At 31.4% G+C, this 19,553-nt stretch overlaps 1 pseudogene; it reads right to left on the bottom strand.

The window, feature by feature from the left end:
* Positions 1-11,193: 11,193 nt before the first annotated feature.
* On the bottom strand, positions 11,194-13,678 carry LOC149256477 (uncharacterized protein At4g15970 pseudogene; annotated as a pseudogene).
* Between the last annotated feature and the right edge of the window lie 5,875 nt (positions 13,679-19,553).

A 19,553-nucleotide genomic window follows, 5' to 3' on the forward strand; every position in this document is an offset into this window, starting at 1 on the left:
GCTTGAAGTTTAATTTGCAAGACTTCAATTTTATTGCTATGCCATATATTGATTAAATGTTAACGACTTAGAGGCATGCATTAGAAGTTCTCGCATCAAAGTTTGCAATGGCGAATCGCCGATATGAAAATATGCGATGAGAAGTTGTGCTATGAGATGGAGCGATCGCATCATTAAAGAAATATTATATCGGGGGTTGGGGAATATTGACACTGTGCTTCCCACATCGCGCATCGCACATCGCAGAATCAGAGATTTGATGTAAGCATAAATAACAATGCGACGAAGCGATTGCGATATCGGCGATTGGCAAACTTTTGGTACCCGATATAACACGATATGATTCTTGCGATGCCGATATGCGATGAATGACGTGGCTAATCGGCGATCGGCAATCGGCGCAATCGGCAATCTTAAGCACATGATGTAACAATATTTGATATGTCGATATGCGATGAAGAGTGGACCCGATAGATTTATGATGGTATTTTAATAACATATCGGATCCAAGACATCGACCCTTTAAAATTATGCTCCTACCATTATTGCGATTAAACAGACGCAATATTTTTTAAACTTGATTTGAATTTCATATCGGGTCCGGGATTATGTGTTCATCGCAATATCGGTAAAGCCGATTATTGGTGATTCACAATAATGGAAGTATACTTTGACTGCAAAGCTCTGACATGCGAAATGCGATATGGCATATAAGTAAGATAATACATCGGAGGTATTTTATGAACAATTTGTTATCAAAAGAAATGCTAAGAACTACTTCCGATGAAATCTTATGATGCGAATGGTCTTATGATATTCCTTGAAATTTCAATTGTGTTTTCTAAGTGAATAAAAGCAAAATTAAAAATGCTTAAATTCTAATGCATCACAAATAAAATTTCCTTGAGCCTATTGCAAATTTGAAATGGGTTTACTGCTTACTTCAAGTTTTTGAAAACAAATGAAAACCTGTAAATAAAACATAACACGAATAAAAAATAAACTAAGGAAAAGAGAAACTAATAAGAGATGAGGACGAACTTGTAAATGCGTACCTGGAAGGAAATTGTCTGCAGATTTTACCTCATAAATCTTTAAATTCTTCCTTTGATTTATCAAAATTTTTTCTTCGTTTAAAATCATCTCATTATTTATTCTAAATCTAAGTGTGCAATCAGCCTAAATAAAATTTGTTTATTCATGTCCAGGAAATATAAAATTTACCAGAAATAAATATGAAACTATGCTTCCCTTTTTAAGTGCTACAACAATTTATTACCTCTGCTTATTCTGAATAACTTGAGAAGAATCTGTATTGTTATAGCGACTATTTAATAATGCCTTTAGTAAATGAATATGATGCATTTTACAGCATCAGATAATAAACTAAAGATTAGAATGAGATTAAGCCATTAATTGTAGAAAAATATCAAAACAGATTTGAATGTGTGCACTTGGCAAAATGGACATCCTTAAGATCAGTGTTTGGAAAATTCTGAAAGGTTAGACTGACTAATAATGATTGAATTAGAATTAAGCTTATCATGGACAGTCATACATTTCATGGGATAATGGGATCATGAAGCTTTTATATCCTCAAATCCTTACCATATAAATTTCAAAAGAAAATCTTAGAAGGAAATCCCGAAATGAAGAAAAGTGGCTTTGAGGCAATTGATACCAAGTGCAACTATAATTGAATTTAATCAAGAGATTATTCAGAATAGGCAGAGTAGAGGTATTGCTGTAAGAAATTAGAAAAAAGAAAGCAAGAATTAAAATTTTCTGATAGGGAAAAATGTTTTCACTGAACATGTATGAGAATGGCTGATTGCTTACTGTTGAAAATAAATTAACTACATAAAACAAATTAACTAAATTAATTCTACTCCTATTCTAACCATATACATGAAAATCACTAGGTATAGTCATATTTCCAGTGTAACCACTCTCTCATTTTTATTCCTGTGTTTATGTACAGTTCAAATGTTAGTAATAAAAATACAAATCTAATTAAACTAAGAAAATTAAATATGAAATCAAAATGTACAGTTATTGTTAGTAAGTTGATTAAAATCTCCTTCTCTTGAAATTTCCTTTCCAATTGAATACCAATTGGATCATAGAAATCTGGATGGATTTCCATTAATGATTGAGAAACGTTTAAAAGAGGAGATGACAGGCCGAATTGTGGATATGAGTTTTCAAATTCGAAGGCCTGGAAAAAATTGTTAGTGTTATGTACAAATGTTAAGCTATTAACAATTTCCTTTGAGAGAAAAATTTCCAAATATTTTTCAAATGAATTAATGAAAAATGGATGGAAATCTTTCAAATGAAATGGAAAGTTATTAATTGAATTGAATTGCTGGCCAGATTGCAAAAATACATTCTCTTGTTGATATTGCCTTTGAAAAAATAGAAGCTTTTGATGAAACATTAGCATTGATTGAAATTGAAATATGGATATCTTTTGATGCTCATGATTATAATACGAAACTCCAATTTCCCAATCGGGCAATGCATCAATTGAGTGTTTGATAGTAAGGTGTTCAATATGCCAGCGAAAAGTGTGAAAAATTTGCAAAATAAAATCAAAAAATAAATTTAAGTTTAAATAAAATAACTGTGAAAGAAAAACTAAAATGAAATCACTATTTGTACAACTAATGTTACAACACATTTGGGATCGTTTTGAAATGATTTCATTTTCACAAGGAATGGTCAGAATTATGGAATTTGGGTAATTTCGAATTCTAACTTGTGAAATAGAAAACGAATTATGATTATGAATAGGAATGGGAGTTTGATCCTCATATGAATCATAAATTGGAATAATTTCTTGAATGGTGAAATCATGAAGATAATTTGCTGCTCTAAAATGAGGATTAGTTGAGATAATTCCTAAATTGAAGCGTTCTTCATCCTCAGATGTTATTTGAATTTTATCATGAGGATTCTCTTGAGAAAAATTGAAATCAACATCCTCAATATCAGAGTAATCATCATAAATGACCTCACAAGATTCTCTAGAATTCCCTTCAATCTCATCCAATATATCCAAACAAGGAGGAACAAAAATCTCATGTTCATTAGTGGCAAAAGAATGATCAATTATTATTTCTTTATCTTGATAAAAATTTAATGGTAATTCATTTAAATCATCCTCTTTAATTTCTGAAATATCATTGATACTAAGAGGAGAAAAATTACTATCATTAAAAATATCAGGATAAAGGGAAAAATGTGAACCTGAAACAATGCATTTAAAAATGTCTCTGTTTGAGAGCTCTTGTGCATTATGCTCATTGTAAATTTCAGATTGCAGATCATTCCTTTGCATACTCATGCTTTCTTGAAGAAGGCTGCTTTGCTGCTCTGATTTTGGCATTTGCTCATCATGGAGAAATTCAAAAATTTGTACAGCAGTTTGCATTTTATTTACTTTGATTGCTGCTTGTACTTGTTGATTTGCGATTTGATTTTCTGAATTTACTTCAAAATAGCTTTCAGATTTCAAGGCGGCTTTTTCCCCAAAATTGCTATTGTTGTCTTCTTGCATTTGAATGGAAATATTTTCCAAGCTTTGTGAAACCACTTCATCACCATTTATTTGCACATCCATATTGGAATTCTCATTTATATTAGAAGGGGATGGAACAAAGCTCGAATTAATTTCATATGGATTGGGAATGGTTGGAAGAGAACAAATATATTCAAACCAATCTAATGATTCTTCTTCCGTAGGTTTATCTTCGTCTTTAAATCTTAAGCAATTCAAATGAAATCGCATATTAAAATCATTAACAGACTCATTTTTAAACCTTCGTAGATATTCAATTTCTTCACATACCTGTTCATAATCATAGCTGTCGAATTTACACATGAAAATTGTAACAAATTGATCCCAGCTGTGGATTGAAGCAACTGAAAGAGTTTTAAACCAGTTTCTGGATTTTGCCGCAAATGTGAGAGTAAAAATTCTGCATAAAATGCCTTCATCAATTCCTTGAAAATCGTAATTTGACACATTTTGAATAAATTGAAAGACATGGTTAAAAGCAGAAGAATTTCTCTTACCATTGAATTTTACCTGAGACAAGAGTCTTACCACTTTGGGTGGAGTATTGGAGGATGCATGTCCATGGATACAACTCCAAATTGGAAGCTTAAGAGGAGCCATCACAATAAATAAAATATTAAAATTGAAAAGTCTCCAATAGACAAATTTCTCAGGCCCTCCTTCTAGCGCCAAAAATGTTGATGCCTCGAAAATCGCTGCAACAACATTGAGGGATAACCACCCGGTCTGGACCTTAAAGCAGCTCCTTTTCCGTTTGGTGTGGTAGCTCCCACTGGTTTAACTAGGTCCAGTTACCTTCTCCCTATCGCTATTGGTTTATGATGTACCTTTAACTACCAATAGACAGGGATATCAGATCACTTCTTCTTGCTGATCAGGCAAAAGAATGACCCTTAAGCTGATTTGGGTTCAACCAAGCCACAACTAAAGTTTTGCCTCTTTGAGGAGAGGACTTAAAAGAATGTAGAATTTACTCTAAATGCAAGCTTATTCTATGATGCAAGCAAAAGAAACTAATCTAAATCCTATCTTAATTAGGCAGATATAGATCTAACCCAACTAAGAGCAAGATAATTAAAGTATTGAGATTTACATGTCTTGTTTATAATGAATATCAAGTTAATGAAGTAGTTCAATTAACTGATATTATGGATATCAAAACACATCCTATTGAGACCTCTTAACTGAAATAATAAACCAACAATACTCAGGAAGTAGTTCACATAAATGATATTGATTATCAAATCAGCAAATCCAATAACTAAACAATAATATGTGGAAATAGTTCACAACATATTACCACTCAATAAATCAGTTTTAATAAGGCAGATTTCTGAGTAAATAGTTACTCAGAAATCAGAAATTAATCCATAAGAACAGAGATACATGATAACAACATTGAGACAAACTACCCATATTGACAATAGTGCACAAACATGAATAAAATGACACATTCCTTTTACCATAAAAATGAAACTGATATTTGAAATAGTAGTATTAAAAATACCAATTTATTGCATCCATTTCTCTAATCTTAGTCTCCAACAGTCCTTTACATTGCTTGAACTTCTGCCTTTAAAACTAGAGCCACAATAGTGCAAACTCTGCCCCTCATACATAATTCAAGATACAAAGGAAAAATCTTCAATAATCCCCAGATCTGAGATTTTCTCTCCTCTCTCCTACAACTCTAAATTCCTATTACACTATTGCTTTTAGAAGTCTAGAATTGCAAAGGAGAGCAGCCCCTTATTACATTCTGCAATCTATTACTTATACTATCTGTGAAGGAATTCTTGAGAGGAAAGTTTGGTGAAGAGAAATCTGCCAAATCCAATTGCTGGAGCATTCTCATTGATTGAGATCCTTTTCTCCATATTTCTTCCACTGTTTTCCTGCAAAAAGAAATCAAAATAAATTAAAATGCAACAATAAAATCAACATGGCATTGCTGGCATTTAAATAAAATCCAATCAAATTCTATAAAATATAAATTCTCTATTGATGCCTTGGGATGATTTAATTGGCCAAGAATATCATTGACGAGTGAATCTGCAATTAGAAGAGGCCTGGACCAATGAAAATAAAACTCAGAAAAATGATTTTTTTTTTCAAAATTCGGAGCTTGATCTTCTGCCTGATTTTTGACCCAATAAATGACCAAATCTGTCAATGAAATCTCCTCAGAAATATTCTCCTTGATTTTCTCTTTCCAATGAGTCGTCCTGGGCCTCATTTGGCCAAGTAAAACTCATTCTATGAGCTTCCAAAGTTGATGAGTCAAAACTGGCATGAATCTGGAAATTCTATTGTTGGGCTAAAAATTAAAATTTTAATTAAAAATCTAATCTTAAAATAGAATTCTAATTATCTAATAATTAATTCTATTTTAATTCTTAATAATAAATTAAACTAATTATTTAATAAACTATTATTAATTAATCTAACTAATATCTAATTAGCGATTTATAAACAAATTTAATCTAATTAAAAAACTAATCAATATTAATCTAAATGATATTTAAATTTTAATTAAATTAATTAAATATTACATATTAATTTAAATAATATAATATATTACATATTATTAATTAATTTAATTAATATATAACATATTAATATACAAACTAATATTAAAAATATATAATAACCTACACTACTTTTTATTCACTCCACTCATACGTATGAGTGATTTAGAAAACTTAAACGAATACAAAACCTAAAACATGTCTTTGTTTTAATGCCCTATGCTTTATGCTTTATCGCCGATCGGGGGAAGTGAGGGTATCGGGGTTCTCAAATGTGTTACAATGTCAAAGTCCCCGATGCGATATAAACCAAATCGGCAATCGGCGTCGGGAGGGCTTATGGGGTATATCGGGGGTTTGTAAAATATGTTGCAAACAAAACTTCCGACCCGATATCGCATCGGGGGTATGGTGTAATGTCGGGGCTTTTTATAATATGTTCCGAATAAAATCTCCGATGCGATTATATATTATTTATTTATTTTTTATATTAAATTTTAATTTAATTAAATTAATTATATTAATTAAATTTAATTAAATTAATATTTAATATTATTTTTTTGGTTTTGATTTTATTTTAATGAATTTTAATTAAGTTGTGAAATTATCTAAACTACAGCCACTTGAAAAATAATTAAAAATAATAAAAATAAACTACAGCCACTTGAATGTTTGGGTTTTCGAGTTTAGGATTTGATTTGGAATTTAGAGTGAATTTCTTAAAATCCCGATAATTAATAATTTGGCTGCATAACTAAAAATGAAAAATGTTAGTAAAAACTTGCTATGGGTTAATATTTAAAATGAATGCCTTATTGAACTAATTTATTTACAAAATGCAATATTGTACATTTTATGCATTTTTAACCCAGGCTAGATAAATGATGAGACTTCAAAGGAGTGTCATTTTCAAACCAATTGACCAAATGAGGCGAAACAAGCGTCAATGGGAAGCTTGTAAAAAATCGATTCTGACAAAGCAATCAAAACAAGAATCCAAAGAGAATGTAAAATTAACAAAAGCGTAGGGCAATCAACTAAATAAAAATCCAAAAAGGTGTTTAGCCAAATTTTTTATAGAAAGGGTCCCCATTATTTGAGTTGTGCAAGTCAAAAATGGGGGGTTGTGTTTTTACCACAACAGGCTCCTATAATGTACAAGACACTCTACATGACTCAAGTTATACTCTCAACTCGAATTAACTGAGACACCTAAGTCAAATTAACTTAGTTAACTAATACAAGTTGTCATGAGATGTGGAATTACAATTTTATTCCCAATTTAATTCAAAGAGAAGTTAAATTAGGATCTTTCTTGATGTTATTTTTAACATTTCTTGTTTTTATATTTAACATTCAATTATGTTTATATATACAAGCCTACATCTATATCTATGAATGATTTAATTATATTTGTATGAGCCTACATTATCATATCTTCATGCATTAATTAGTTAATAATAGGATAGTAAGAGAATTTGGTATCAAAATTAAATTCAATTTGAACTGGGTGTAGCATGGGCGATGAATATATTATAGAGTGGTATCAAAGCATGAAATCGATGGAAATTGGTCACATGAAGAAGTACCCCATATCCTTAATAATTTTAGAGGGTATTAGGCTTGCTACATTGAGGGTGAATGATAAATGTGTGTGTAATGTGAAAAGGGAGAAGCTTGACAAAGTATTGATCAACTACATCTATGTTGTCTATTTAGAAGAAGTTTGATGAAACAAGTTTTAGATATCATTTGGTTATCAGCATGCCTACAATCAAGATGCGACTTTCAAAAGGGAAAATTTCATGATGATTAAAGAGTATATTCCATAAGTATAGGCACAATATGTGGTGATTCCATATGAACATGTTTCTCAATCTAGAGCTGATGATCAAGATAAATAGGGCCCCAAGGGCTTGAGGAAAAATTTATAAAGGCATGTATTGAAAACACATTGAAAATTGAATTTATCATGCAATCTAGCTAGAGGAAAAGCTACCATCAACAACAAGTGAAAATGTGCATTGCTAACATGATTGGTGAGATCATGGGTGAAATTTGATGAAAATACTTTGTTAGCAAGTGATAATCAAGGCTACGAGTCACCTGATTTTAGCTATATTGCATGGGTGATGACTTGAGAAATGTCAAAGAGGCACTTAGTGGAGATGAACCTTCTCAAAGCCATATAGAAAGAAATGAAGGACATGGAATAGAACCAAACTTGGCACTCACAAGAGTTCTTGAAGGATGGAAGGTAGTTCGTTTGGTTGTTTGAGAAGCAAAAGGGAAATAGTATTGTGGAGCAATGCAAAGTTTGTTCAATGAAAAAAATGATTTTCAATTTGGAAGTGTTGATAATGAGGAGACCCTCTCTCATGGCCAAAATGGCATCTATTAGATTGTTGTTGGCATGAGTAATAGATAATGATTTGAAATCAAAACAAATGCATGTAACCCTTTTTTATCAACTTAAAAAGAAATATTCATGAAGTAACCATAAGGACTTGTTGTAGAAGGGAGAACATACATGGTTTGCTAGTGAGAGAGATTATTGTATGGATTGTTGCATTTCCCAACACATTAAGGCAAGGAGATAATATCCCAATTGTCATGTGAGTTTGAAATGAAAGACATATGTGAGTTTCACCATTGCTTATAAAAAGACTTTCGCCATAACTTGCAGCGAGATGATTAAAATAAAAAATTGTTTGTGAATGACAAAAAAAAATGGAAAACATACTTGAGCTTCTTACTATATGCTAACTCAATTATATATTTAGACATCCAATAAGTATGGAGAAAAATGGGCATAGAGCAAAGTCAATTGCTCCCTGCCCCTTGGATGAATCACAACTACAACCAAAATAAAGATGCCCAAGCCTTTTAAGATGGAGAAATGTACATCAATTTGTATCCCATCCCATGTGGAAACTTGTTTTTCAACCAACATGAGGCATAAAAACAAACGTGAACCATAAAAACAAAAGGGAAGAAAAGAGATGGCACTAGTGTTATTTGCGAGCATTAGTAAGGTTATATATAAAACAGTGTGTAAAAAACTAAACATTATACATAAATTGATATTTGCAAATAAGTGTAAAGAGAAATTAAATAATCTTAAATAGTTATATGTACTTATGCCTGTCTATTGTGATATTCATAGTATAAGCTTTGGCAGAAACAAATTCCTTACTTATATTCTATTCACAAACGATGTTAAAATTTCACAATTTTCATATTTGACAATAGTAGAAATACAAAACATTTTGGTAAATACATATACCAAACAATTTGCTAAAGAAATAATGTTAAAACTTTTTTTTTTTATAAAAGGTGAAATGCTTTTATTCCAACCTTGTTAATTCACAAAATATCCGAACAGAAATACCCTATATAAGAAGTGAATCAGTTTGATAAAGTAAACCTTGTAGAAAGTAAAACTCAAGCTCAAGATAATAGATGACACAACGAAATTCAATGCCTTTAGGCATACAGCTAGTGTGAGAAGGAACCAGTCGACAGGAGCCGTCAGCTTCTTGGGAAGTTATGGAAATGAATTTATTAAACTAGTTTATTGAGGATGTTTGTTATTTATTTTTAGCTGAGTTTAATTTATAGATGAAATTTTATTTTTTTATAAGAATTTATTAAAATTTCATAATATAATTAAGTAAAAACATGATGTTTTATTGTTTAAAATATATTTTTAAGTGTATAAATAAATTTCACCCTCTGAAAAAACTGAGAGTGGATGAATTTAAACTCAAGTTTTTAGAAATGTCTATTGGCTTTTGAAGCTTTTGTTTTTTAATCATAATTTTTTACTAAATTTATTATGTTTAATATTTAAACATATATTAAATTTGAAAATCAATCCACTATTAAAACACTTGGTTTATATTATTTTTATTTTATTTAAACACTTGCTTTATATTTTATATTTATTATTTTTTTACTACTTTAAATAGCTTAGTTATATAAATTATTTTTAAGTATTAATCTTTTTTAGTCAATCATAGAAATAAAATTTTAAAGAATCTTAATTAATCTCTTTTCTTAAAGTTTTAGTGAACATTGATTATTATCATTATCATTATCATTAAATTAAAAGAATTATTAAAACTATCTATATTATATTTTTTATTATTACTATTATTATAAATTATGGAAATAATTAATACATCATTTAAACATTTTTACATTTAAAAAAAAAGGTTGGAACAAGTTTTTTAACTAGAATGATCTACCCTCATTTTGCTATGGAGATTCTTAATCTGCAAAGATTGTATTAGTTTGATATGTTTTAGAAAGTAAGATTAATGTAAAAATCTTGATGATATTTTGTAAAAATATCTAAATTTCTAATAAATTTATATAGTGTTTATAAAAATTTGATTTTTTTAAGTAAAATAAGTTTCCTTAATTTTCCTTAATTATTTTTATAAAAAATAAAAATTGATAATTTTATTTTTAATAATATGCAAAACTATTTCATTTACTATCATTTAATCCTAATCAAATTTAAATTAGCTAATTACTACTAAATTTAATTATATAATACCAATATTACCCATAATTTATAAAACTAGAAACTATATCTAACCAATTGTATAAAAAAATAAAATAATAATAATAACAATAAGTAATAAAAATGCAGTATCATGCATAAAAATTTTATTAAAACAAAAATAAATATGATAATGTTTTTAATTAAATAAAAAATAAAAAAACATAAATAAATTTATGATTAAAATATTCATAAATTTTTATAAAAATTAAATACTTACTATAAATAATTAAATTATTAAAATTCTAAAATAAACATTTTTACTCCCTCCAAATTTATAATTTATCACACATTTTTACTCTCAAAAATATAATTTATTACACATCCCTACCTCATGGATAATTAAATTAAAATATTAAAACTTATCACTAAAATTCGCTTTCTCACTCAAAGCGTATGACTTTCAAATTACACTCGTTTCCACACTCAAAGAGCATGACTTTCAAATTACGCTCATTTCGACCAAGTAAGCACCGAAAACAAATACTTAAACTCCACCCTGGGCAGGTATGCTACAACCATGACCTCATGCATGCGTTGGCAGGTCTCCATTTTGCCAGGTGGGCAGATGAAGAATTGGCATTAGGGTTTCTGTATTCCGCCCAGTCATCAAGTGCGTTTCTCAGATCAATGAGCTTCGCCTTCAGGCCTTTGCAGCAGTTTGCGTGCATGGTGTAAACATCAACTATTTCTGGGCTCCTCTGGCAGAATCCCCCAAAATACTTGGTTTCCAAGAACATAAATTTCATTTTCCTTCGAGAAAATCTCCTTCTGCGCTTCAGAATATTTAAGACGTCTTGCTCTTTCTGGCCCGGGAAAGAGCGTCTTGATAGATACCAGTCTCTGTAAAAACTGATGGTTCGTTCATTGGAACGGACATACATGAATCCTGTGTTGGCCTCGTTCTTGACATCAAAAGGGTTGCCATTGTAATTGTCACAAGTAAGCTGGATGTCTGCATCTTCTCTCAGCCTTCTCATGGGATTCCGCAGCCACAATATGTCAGCGTCCTGCAGATCAAAATATGATATACTGTGTGCCTATCAAAATATACAAACTTCAAAAGGCAGAAATCTCAAAATCTTTGAAGGCAGGATTGAACTATGAGCAGAATTATTCTTAATCATATGTTGAAGCGAGATTTTGGGTTGATATGGAGAACCTTAAAATCCTGTAGAGCATGGGTTCAAATCAAGAAGAAACCATAGTCGAAGTGAAAATAGGTTCTGAACATTCCGAACAATCCACTTTCTGAACTTTGGGTATGGTAAACCATAAGCAAAGTAGAATTATGAGTAGAATCAATATGGCCTTGATCGATGACATGTTTATGCTTCAGGGCATGACAAAACCAGGACAGAACCATAATCAAGGTTGAAAAGGAGTATAAAAATGATTTCAGGCTATCTTGTTCAACGTATGTCAATTGTAGATTTCTCAAATATCTCAAAATCTTAAGGTGGATGACGTCAAAAAAAAATTTGACCCTTTATTGACCATCAAATTTAAGAATATTTTCAAAATCTTAGAATATATTTTGCCAAGTTGTCATTCAGGGATGTCTGTTGTTCTATGAAAAAATTTGATCTACCTGATTCGCTGTCTTAAATTTAGCTCTTCTTGCCAATAATATCTCATCATGCAAAACCCACTTATTTCCAGAGATAGCCTGAACATCCTTATTTGGATGGCATATTCTTAGAATATCCCAAAATTAAAAAAAAAAAAAAAAATTAAAAAAAAAAGAAACTATGACTATAGGGCTTGCTAAAAGAATCCATGTTCATCAGTTAAAATGGAAACCTAGAATGGAAGCCTCAGATTCATGTATCATCTGGGTACTAATGTTTTCCTGAAACTTCAAAAAACTTATGTTCAAGAATTATTTTGTATAAAGGCTCTAACAGTTAAACTGTTTTTATTTTGACCTGCTTAAACTTAACTCTCAATGTAGATTCAATTATTTGCAACAGCTGTTTGGAATGACAGGACAAAAACCATTTGGCAGCCTACCAAATAGCGCGTCCAAAGTATAAGAACAGAGTATAAGAACCTTTTGCTGTAAATAATTACATCAAAATATTATGGCCTTGAACTTAATTAGATTGCTGATTTTAGGAACGTTTTGAAATTTGAAATAGAGGAATATAATTAATTTATTTCACCCCTTTTTTTGATTTGTCTATCTTGTTTGTCATATTTCAAATTGAGTAATATTCTCAAAATCTATAATTTGACCTTAGATTGCAGAATTAAGAAATATTTTGAAATATGAGAAGAATGACCTCAATTTGATTGACCTTCTTGCCTGTTCGTCCTGTCTGTCAAATTTCAAATTTCTAAATACTCCCAAATTTTAAAATTTTGATCTTACTGGTGTTGGTCCTATTTTTCTCATTTTAAATTTTTAAATATTTCCAAAATCTACTATCAAAATAGGAATGATCAAATCTTCAGTATTAACCTGGAATGAGACAAAGACAACTCCCTGGAATGAGACAAGGACAACTCCTTTGGAGAGTAAAATTTGATAGACGGTCATGCCTCTGTTCCTATCCTTTAAATTCCTATACAAAATTCCAGGGATACAAAATTCCAGGCATTCTTTGAATACTTACCGAAAAAACAATATTATAGCCGCGCTCCAAAATCTCTCCCAAGAAGCGAAGACATGTAACCTTCAGACATGAACAACTTCTCCGCAGAGAAATCAACACCCCTTGTCTTCAGAGAGTAGCAGTGTGGATGAATTTGTTGACAGCGGTTGTAGGCCTTGTCATCCAGAGCAACAATGAGCAGATTGTTCAGCAATTCCTGCGTCCCTTCACCCACATTGAAGCTCTCCAGGAAGAGATCAATCATGGTATTCGGTTCGACCCAAGCCGCATTCAAGGCCGTGATTATTACTGTCCTGTTCGCATTAGCTGTTTTCGCCAAAACTATGTCCAATTCATCTTGAGGTGAAGGGGAAGGAACAAGAGCTGGAGCAGGCGTCATTAAAATCTTGTGTACACAACAAATACAAAAGATTAAAATCACGGTGCATGTTGGGGATTTTCTGATAAATTTCAAAACAAAATCACTGAACAGAGAGTAATACTCTGTTTTCCCACAGGATCAAAAAGTGAACAGAACAATGCTCTGTTTTTTTAACACAGCGGAATTAAAATTCGTTTGCTGAAACTGATGTTTCAGCAACACTCTGTGTTGACGCCGACAAACTATTTTCTGGATACGGTGTTTCAGCAACACAAAAAAAACTTGTATTAATTAACAGGAAATCAACTGTTACAAAAAAAAACATCTTCCTCACACAGAGGGATTTCACAACTGCTTGTTACAAAAGCATCTTCCTCACATAGAGGGATTTCACAACTGTCTATGCTGAAAAGCATCTTCCTCTTAACAAAGGTATTTTCCAACTGTCTATGCTGAAAAGCATCTTCCTCTTAACAGAGGGATTCTCCAAAAACTTCCAGTTCCATACAAAAAAAATTACTCTGTCTCTTCTGGAAATTTTTACAGTGCTGTGTGTAAAAATTTCTTCACTCTTCTAACATTCACTGCTGTGTGAAAAACAACTTCTTACATTACTCTCATACTACTGCGCATTACATTCCCTGTTCTCTCAACAAAACAAAATTACCCTTGCGCTGCTGCACATTCCTTTCACATTCAACAACAAAAAACAAACTTCACGCTGCTGCGTGCTTTCCTTACATATGCAATTCTACGCTACTGCGTATTCTTTGCATTACATCCACACTGCTGTGTGTATTACATTCAACCTGCTGGAAGAATTCTCCTTACATTCGCTGCGGCGAGTTTCTCTTTGCATTACATTCACAAAAACTGGACATTCACGCTCTGCTGCGTTTTGCCCTCTTTTTCATTTGCGCTCAGCTGCGCTTCACTTCCATTCACACTGTTGTAAGAGAAATTTCTTCTTCTTCTTGCTATCGCGCTACTGCGTCTTTCTTATATTTTATTTCAGTGCCTGCACTGCTGTGCATAAAAGCTTCATTAGATCTCTCAATTCCATCATCCTAGCCTCAGTCAGAGGAATAGGATCCCTACTATGAATCAACTCCATAATTGTTTGTTCATTTTGTTCACATACTTTCCTATTGTACCCTGAAGGTTGGGGGATGACCACAAGTCTTCCTCATTGAGAAAATCATCTTCATGCGGCCTAGACTACATATTTCATCAAAATAAAAGTTATTATTTCGATTATATAAACATATAATCAAAATTTCGCAGAAAATGTAAAGTGAAATGGTTATTTGTTTACTTTTGATTGTGCAAGTGCTTTTCCGTATGGATGAACCTACCAAATAATAATATAATTAGAGCCGTAAAATATTTTTTTTTAAATGTTAAGGAATATGTATAACATAAACATTTAATTAATGGACATATAAATGCATACAAAAAAGGCGAATAAAGGAGTAGTCTCATAGCGCGCATGTCAATAATTATGGCATTTTCAAATTCATGTTTTTATGGGAAAGGACCTACATAAATGGGAGTATGAGACGAGAAAAATTAGCACAAATTCAAGTTAATTTTAGCATTTTAGCATTTATTTTCTCAGCTTACCATGCGTCTTTTTCTTATTGGTGTATAATTTTATTCATCTCAATAATTGGAGTAATCACCTCATTTACCTTTTTAGTTAAGGACTAACAAGTGATCAATAGGTATTTATCTATGGTTGATATTCATGGTAAGCAATTTGTATTTATAAAATACAAGTTATATTGTGTGAGAAATGAAAATTGTATACGTAGCATGTTCTTCATGCTTATTTATTATTACATATTCTCTTCATAATCGTAATATCTGTATCTATTCAATTTAAGTTGTAATTGATCAACAACTCTTTTCCTGCAACTACTGATATTATTGATGCATATGAATACATGGTTTCCTTCACGTGGCTGAAATATGAAATTGGGTTTCTTATCTATTGCCCCACGTTATGTAGTGTTTATAAACCTTGCGATATTCCCCGATGATTTTGGCCTTCCATCAATATAGATAAACATTGTTTTATTTTTATCATTATCTCTTAGTTGTATATAATTTGTATCCAATTTGTATCTTAGCATACCTTGCATATATCAAATCAATGACATCTAATCTTTGCAATTGTAACAGGGTTTGACATACTCCATCAATTCAGTGAATGCGTTGTAAGAAACATTTATTCCTTCCATGGAAAATAGCACCAAACAATGTAGCAATGGAGTAATGTGATATATCCTATCATTGCGATCAAAAAAAAAAAAAATTACTTGAGGAAGGTCCTTGGGTACCCATCTTTTCATTAGATGTTGGCACCTCAAGGGCACCTTGATATCGTTATGCTCTTGGAATCATAAGAAGACGAAACCCCTTTAGCAATACAAAATTCCACACGCCTATGGAATTTTAATCTAATCTTCCCACCCCTAGGTGATCTTTGTATGTTAGACATACTATATATTTTACCTTCATCCACTCTACTTAAACTTCCTTCACTCGAGAAAGACAGATTTGAGAGATACTTGTTTGGTTTTACTTGCAATCCATCCAATATATCCATGTTTAACATTGAGATGAAGTGAATAAAGCAAGAAGAAATTCCACTAAGAGAAAAGGAAGGCTACCAACTAAAGAAAATAATGGATATGGAAAATCTGCAAGAAAAGAAACATTGTTGTGGCCTTGAACAATTTCTCTTGGATTTCCATCATACAAATTTGTTTGCCATATATAGCCATTTCATCAAAAAGTGTGTGGGACATGTGCCTCTCTATAAAAAAATATGTTGTTTTAGAGTAAATATGTCTTGCTTATCTAATCTTGCCTTATGATTATTTATGCGTATGAAGGATTATGGAAACAAAGGCTAAGATGAACCCTTGAGTTTTTAATCGATATCACGGTTAGCATTGGATCTCTTTTATCAAATGCGTAATGTAGGTGGACAACCAAACTAGTTTACTTTTGTCAATTTTCTTCAGGCATGTATTGGGTGGGCATCCCTAGAGGAAGGCATGCAGGTTCATGTCTTTGCAAGAAAGAATAAAATCAGGTCACAAGTCAAGTAATGACTAGAGACTTTAGAGAAGCAAATTTGAATTATAGTTACTCTTTTCTCCAAGGAAAATTTTAAGGATGGAAAATTTTCTTGAAGTTTAAAACATTGGCGAATCTCACTAATCCCTAATATGCAAATTATAAATGTTTATTGATATATTTGTAAAATTAATCAAATTTATAATTATTTTATATATAGTCTCTCTATAATGTTGGCGATTTTTAAGGTAAAATAATTTTATATTCTAAAATTTGGGCGAATCGTCTTTTATAAAATTGGAAATTGGCGAATCTTTTTTGTGGAAAAATCATGGAAAATTAGCCCACTGGGCGAACATTAGCCCCTAAAATTTTCCATGCTTTTCTCATGAATGAAAGGAAACATGGTAGAGTACCCATTTTGGAAGTGATAGGATAATTGAAATATGATCCTATGCTAATATCGTCTAGTTTTAATGCAAAGGAGAACCATGACTGCCCTTAACTCCAGGTTCTTTACTATGGGCTTCATCTCTATTTTCCTCAATTCTAGGTTTATCTTCAATTCAAATTGTATTATCAACTGTCAAGTTCCAGTGATGTTAAAATCCTTCGATAATGGTAGCACCATTGAGTAGAAATTTGGAAGCAAAAAGGGTCTTAGACAACCTACATGGAAGAAGACAACCTACATGGAAGAAAACTAGTTAGAGGAGTAAAATATATGATACTCTTTTCACAATTTGTGGATGACAGTCTCTTACTAGGAGGGGCCTCAACCATAATGGCTAAGTGATTCAAAAGTGTCCTTGATCATTTTTTCAATTATTTAGGAGGAAAAGTTAATTATGGTAAATTTCAAATTCAAATTTTATTTAGAGGTAGATATACTATTTCCGTGGGTTTATGGATATTCAATTCAAACTAGGGTTGGCCCTATTCATAACATCCCTATTTATTCTAAAGAAGAGGATTTAGAGAGAAAACATTATATCATAACTTCCCTATTGAATGGTAAATGTGGTCATATAGTGAAAGTATAACCCCCATTGAATGCCATATCTCCCACACTATTTGTTGAAAAATGGTAGCTATGGTTAGTATTTTCACCATGCAAACCAAAGAAGAAATAAAATTTATTTTTCTAGATCCCTCCTTTTGTTCAAGTCTACTCCAAGTAAGGATACACCTTTCGCATGAATGGAAAATTATAAATAGAGTCTATTCACTCTCCTCCAAGACACAATTTTCGAATAATCTATCTCTATGGCTCAACAAATGTGAATTTTTGTGGCATTCGAAGTATTGTGGATAGTATGGAGATTTTGTGGAACCATGTGAGTTTTTTGAGGCTACATTCTTTGTGGAATAGTGCAACCATGAAAAGTTTTATGAGGCTACAACTTCTATAAAAAGAATGTACAGTCAGAGACACATATCACTATTGATAATGTGAAGTCTAAAGCTAGATGAATAGGCCAAAATTCAGCCATATTGATGACTGGAAAGTGGCCCTTTGTAGATGGTTCTATGCTCAAATATGTGGTATCTTGAGATCAATTTTATCGACATACTAGTGACAAAATTCATATGGACAATTTTTTTCTGGTGGAGGGTTGGCTTGGCAGTCATAGGAGGATATCTTGTTGGACATTAATGCTTTGAGATGATGCTTTTGAAAATAGCACATCCTTTGAATTATCTGGATATTTTAGGGTCATCCATAAAATCATTTATAAAAATATTTGAGACAAATATCATGGACTTGTGAGTAAAATCTGCATCAAAGAAGGTGGGGAATCACTTGGCTTCCACTTGAAAGTAGGTCTAAATATCCTAGTAAATACCATCATTAACCATCTTCATCAGTTTAAAACTATACCTCATTTCACAATAAACAAAAGCATCTACTATAAAAGAAAACTACATAATTCTAGAACATAAGGAATATCTCCAAATGTGGTGGTGTCAAAGATGATATCATCACATTTCAAATTGATAAGCTTCATAAGAAATGTGCACCAGTAGATGTGCATTCAAAAGCAATGGATTAGATCTAAGATCTATTGAAAAACCCAAGGAAAAAGTTATTTGAATAAAGGTTTTGGACTCTAGAAAATAGATGGCCTGGAATTTTGGCTTCATGGTAACAAAAAATTTGTGATTTCTCTAGAAAATATTTGTAGGTATGTTGATAAATCTAAAGAAAATGTTAGTTTTGGGATGACACTAGAAAATATTCTTCAAGTATGTTGATAAATCTAGAGAAAATGTTGGGAAAGAAAAGAATGATCTAAAAAATGTAGTTACCAAGAAGTTCTTGGTATCCAATGCTTGAAGTGGGCTCTTCAAGGGAGCCCTAAACAATGTCAAGAATGTTAAAACCCTAGATTTGCAACCCTTAGAGTAGTGCCTCTAGTCAATAATCCTTGGATCCTTTGTAAAGAAAGGTTATCAAAATTGTGGATCGACAATTAAAACAATGATTCCATCAACCAAAATTCTCTAATTTTCAATTGAAAAATTCACAAAATAATTTAGTGGGAAACCATAATATAGGGTACTTTAGTATCATGCAGAAGATCCATTTTTTTATTTTTTCTATTTTGGCATATTGGATTTTGGTTTTATTGTAATGGACACAAATAATTGTTGAATAATTTTAAGTGTTTTAATTTCTTTTATGAATAATAGTGATGAGATTATATTCTCAATGACAGTTAGTGATTACACCATTAATGCATTGGGCAATGTATGTCAACCTTAGATTTTGTACTTGCCTAAATCCAAAAATTGACATATAATG

The sequence above is a fragment of the Pinus tabuliformis genome, chromosome 7 (genome assembly GCF_031772625.1).
Source record: "Pinus tabuliformis cultivar Carrire ecotype Pingquan chromosome 7, CPIR1, whole genome shotgun sequence".
Taxonomy (NCBI): domain Eukaryota; kingdom Viridiplantae; phylum Streptophyta; class Pinopsida; order Pinales; family Pinaceae; genus Pinus; species Pinus tabuliformis.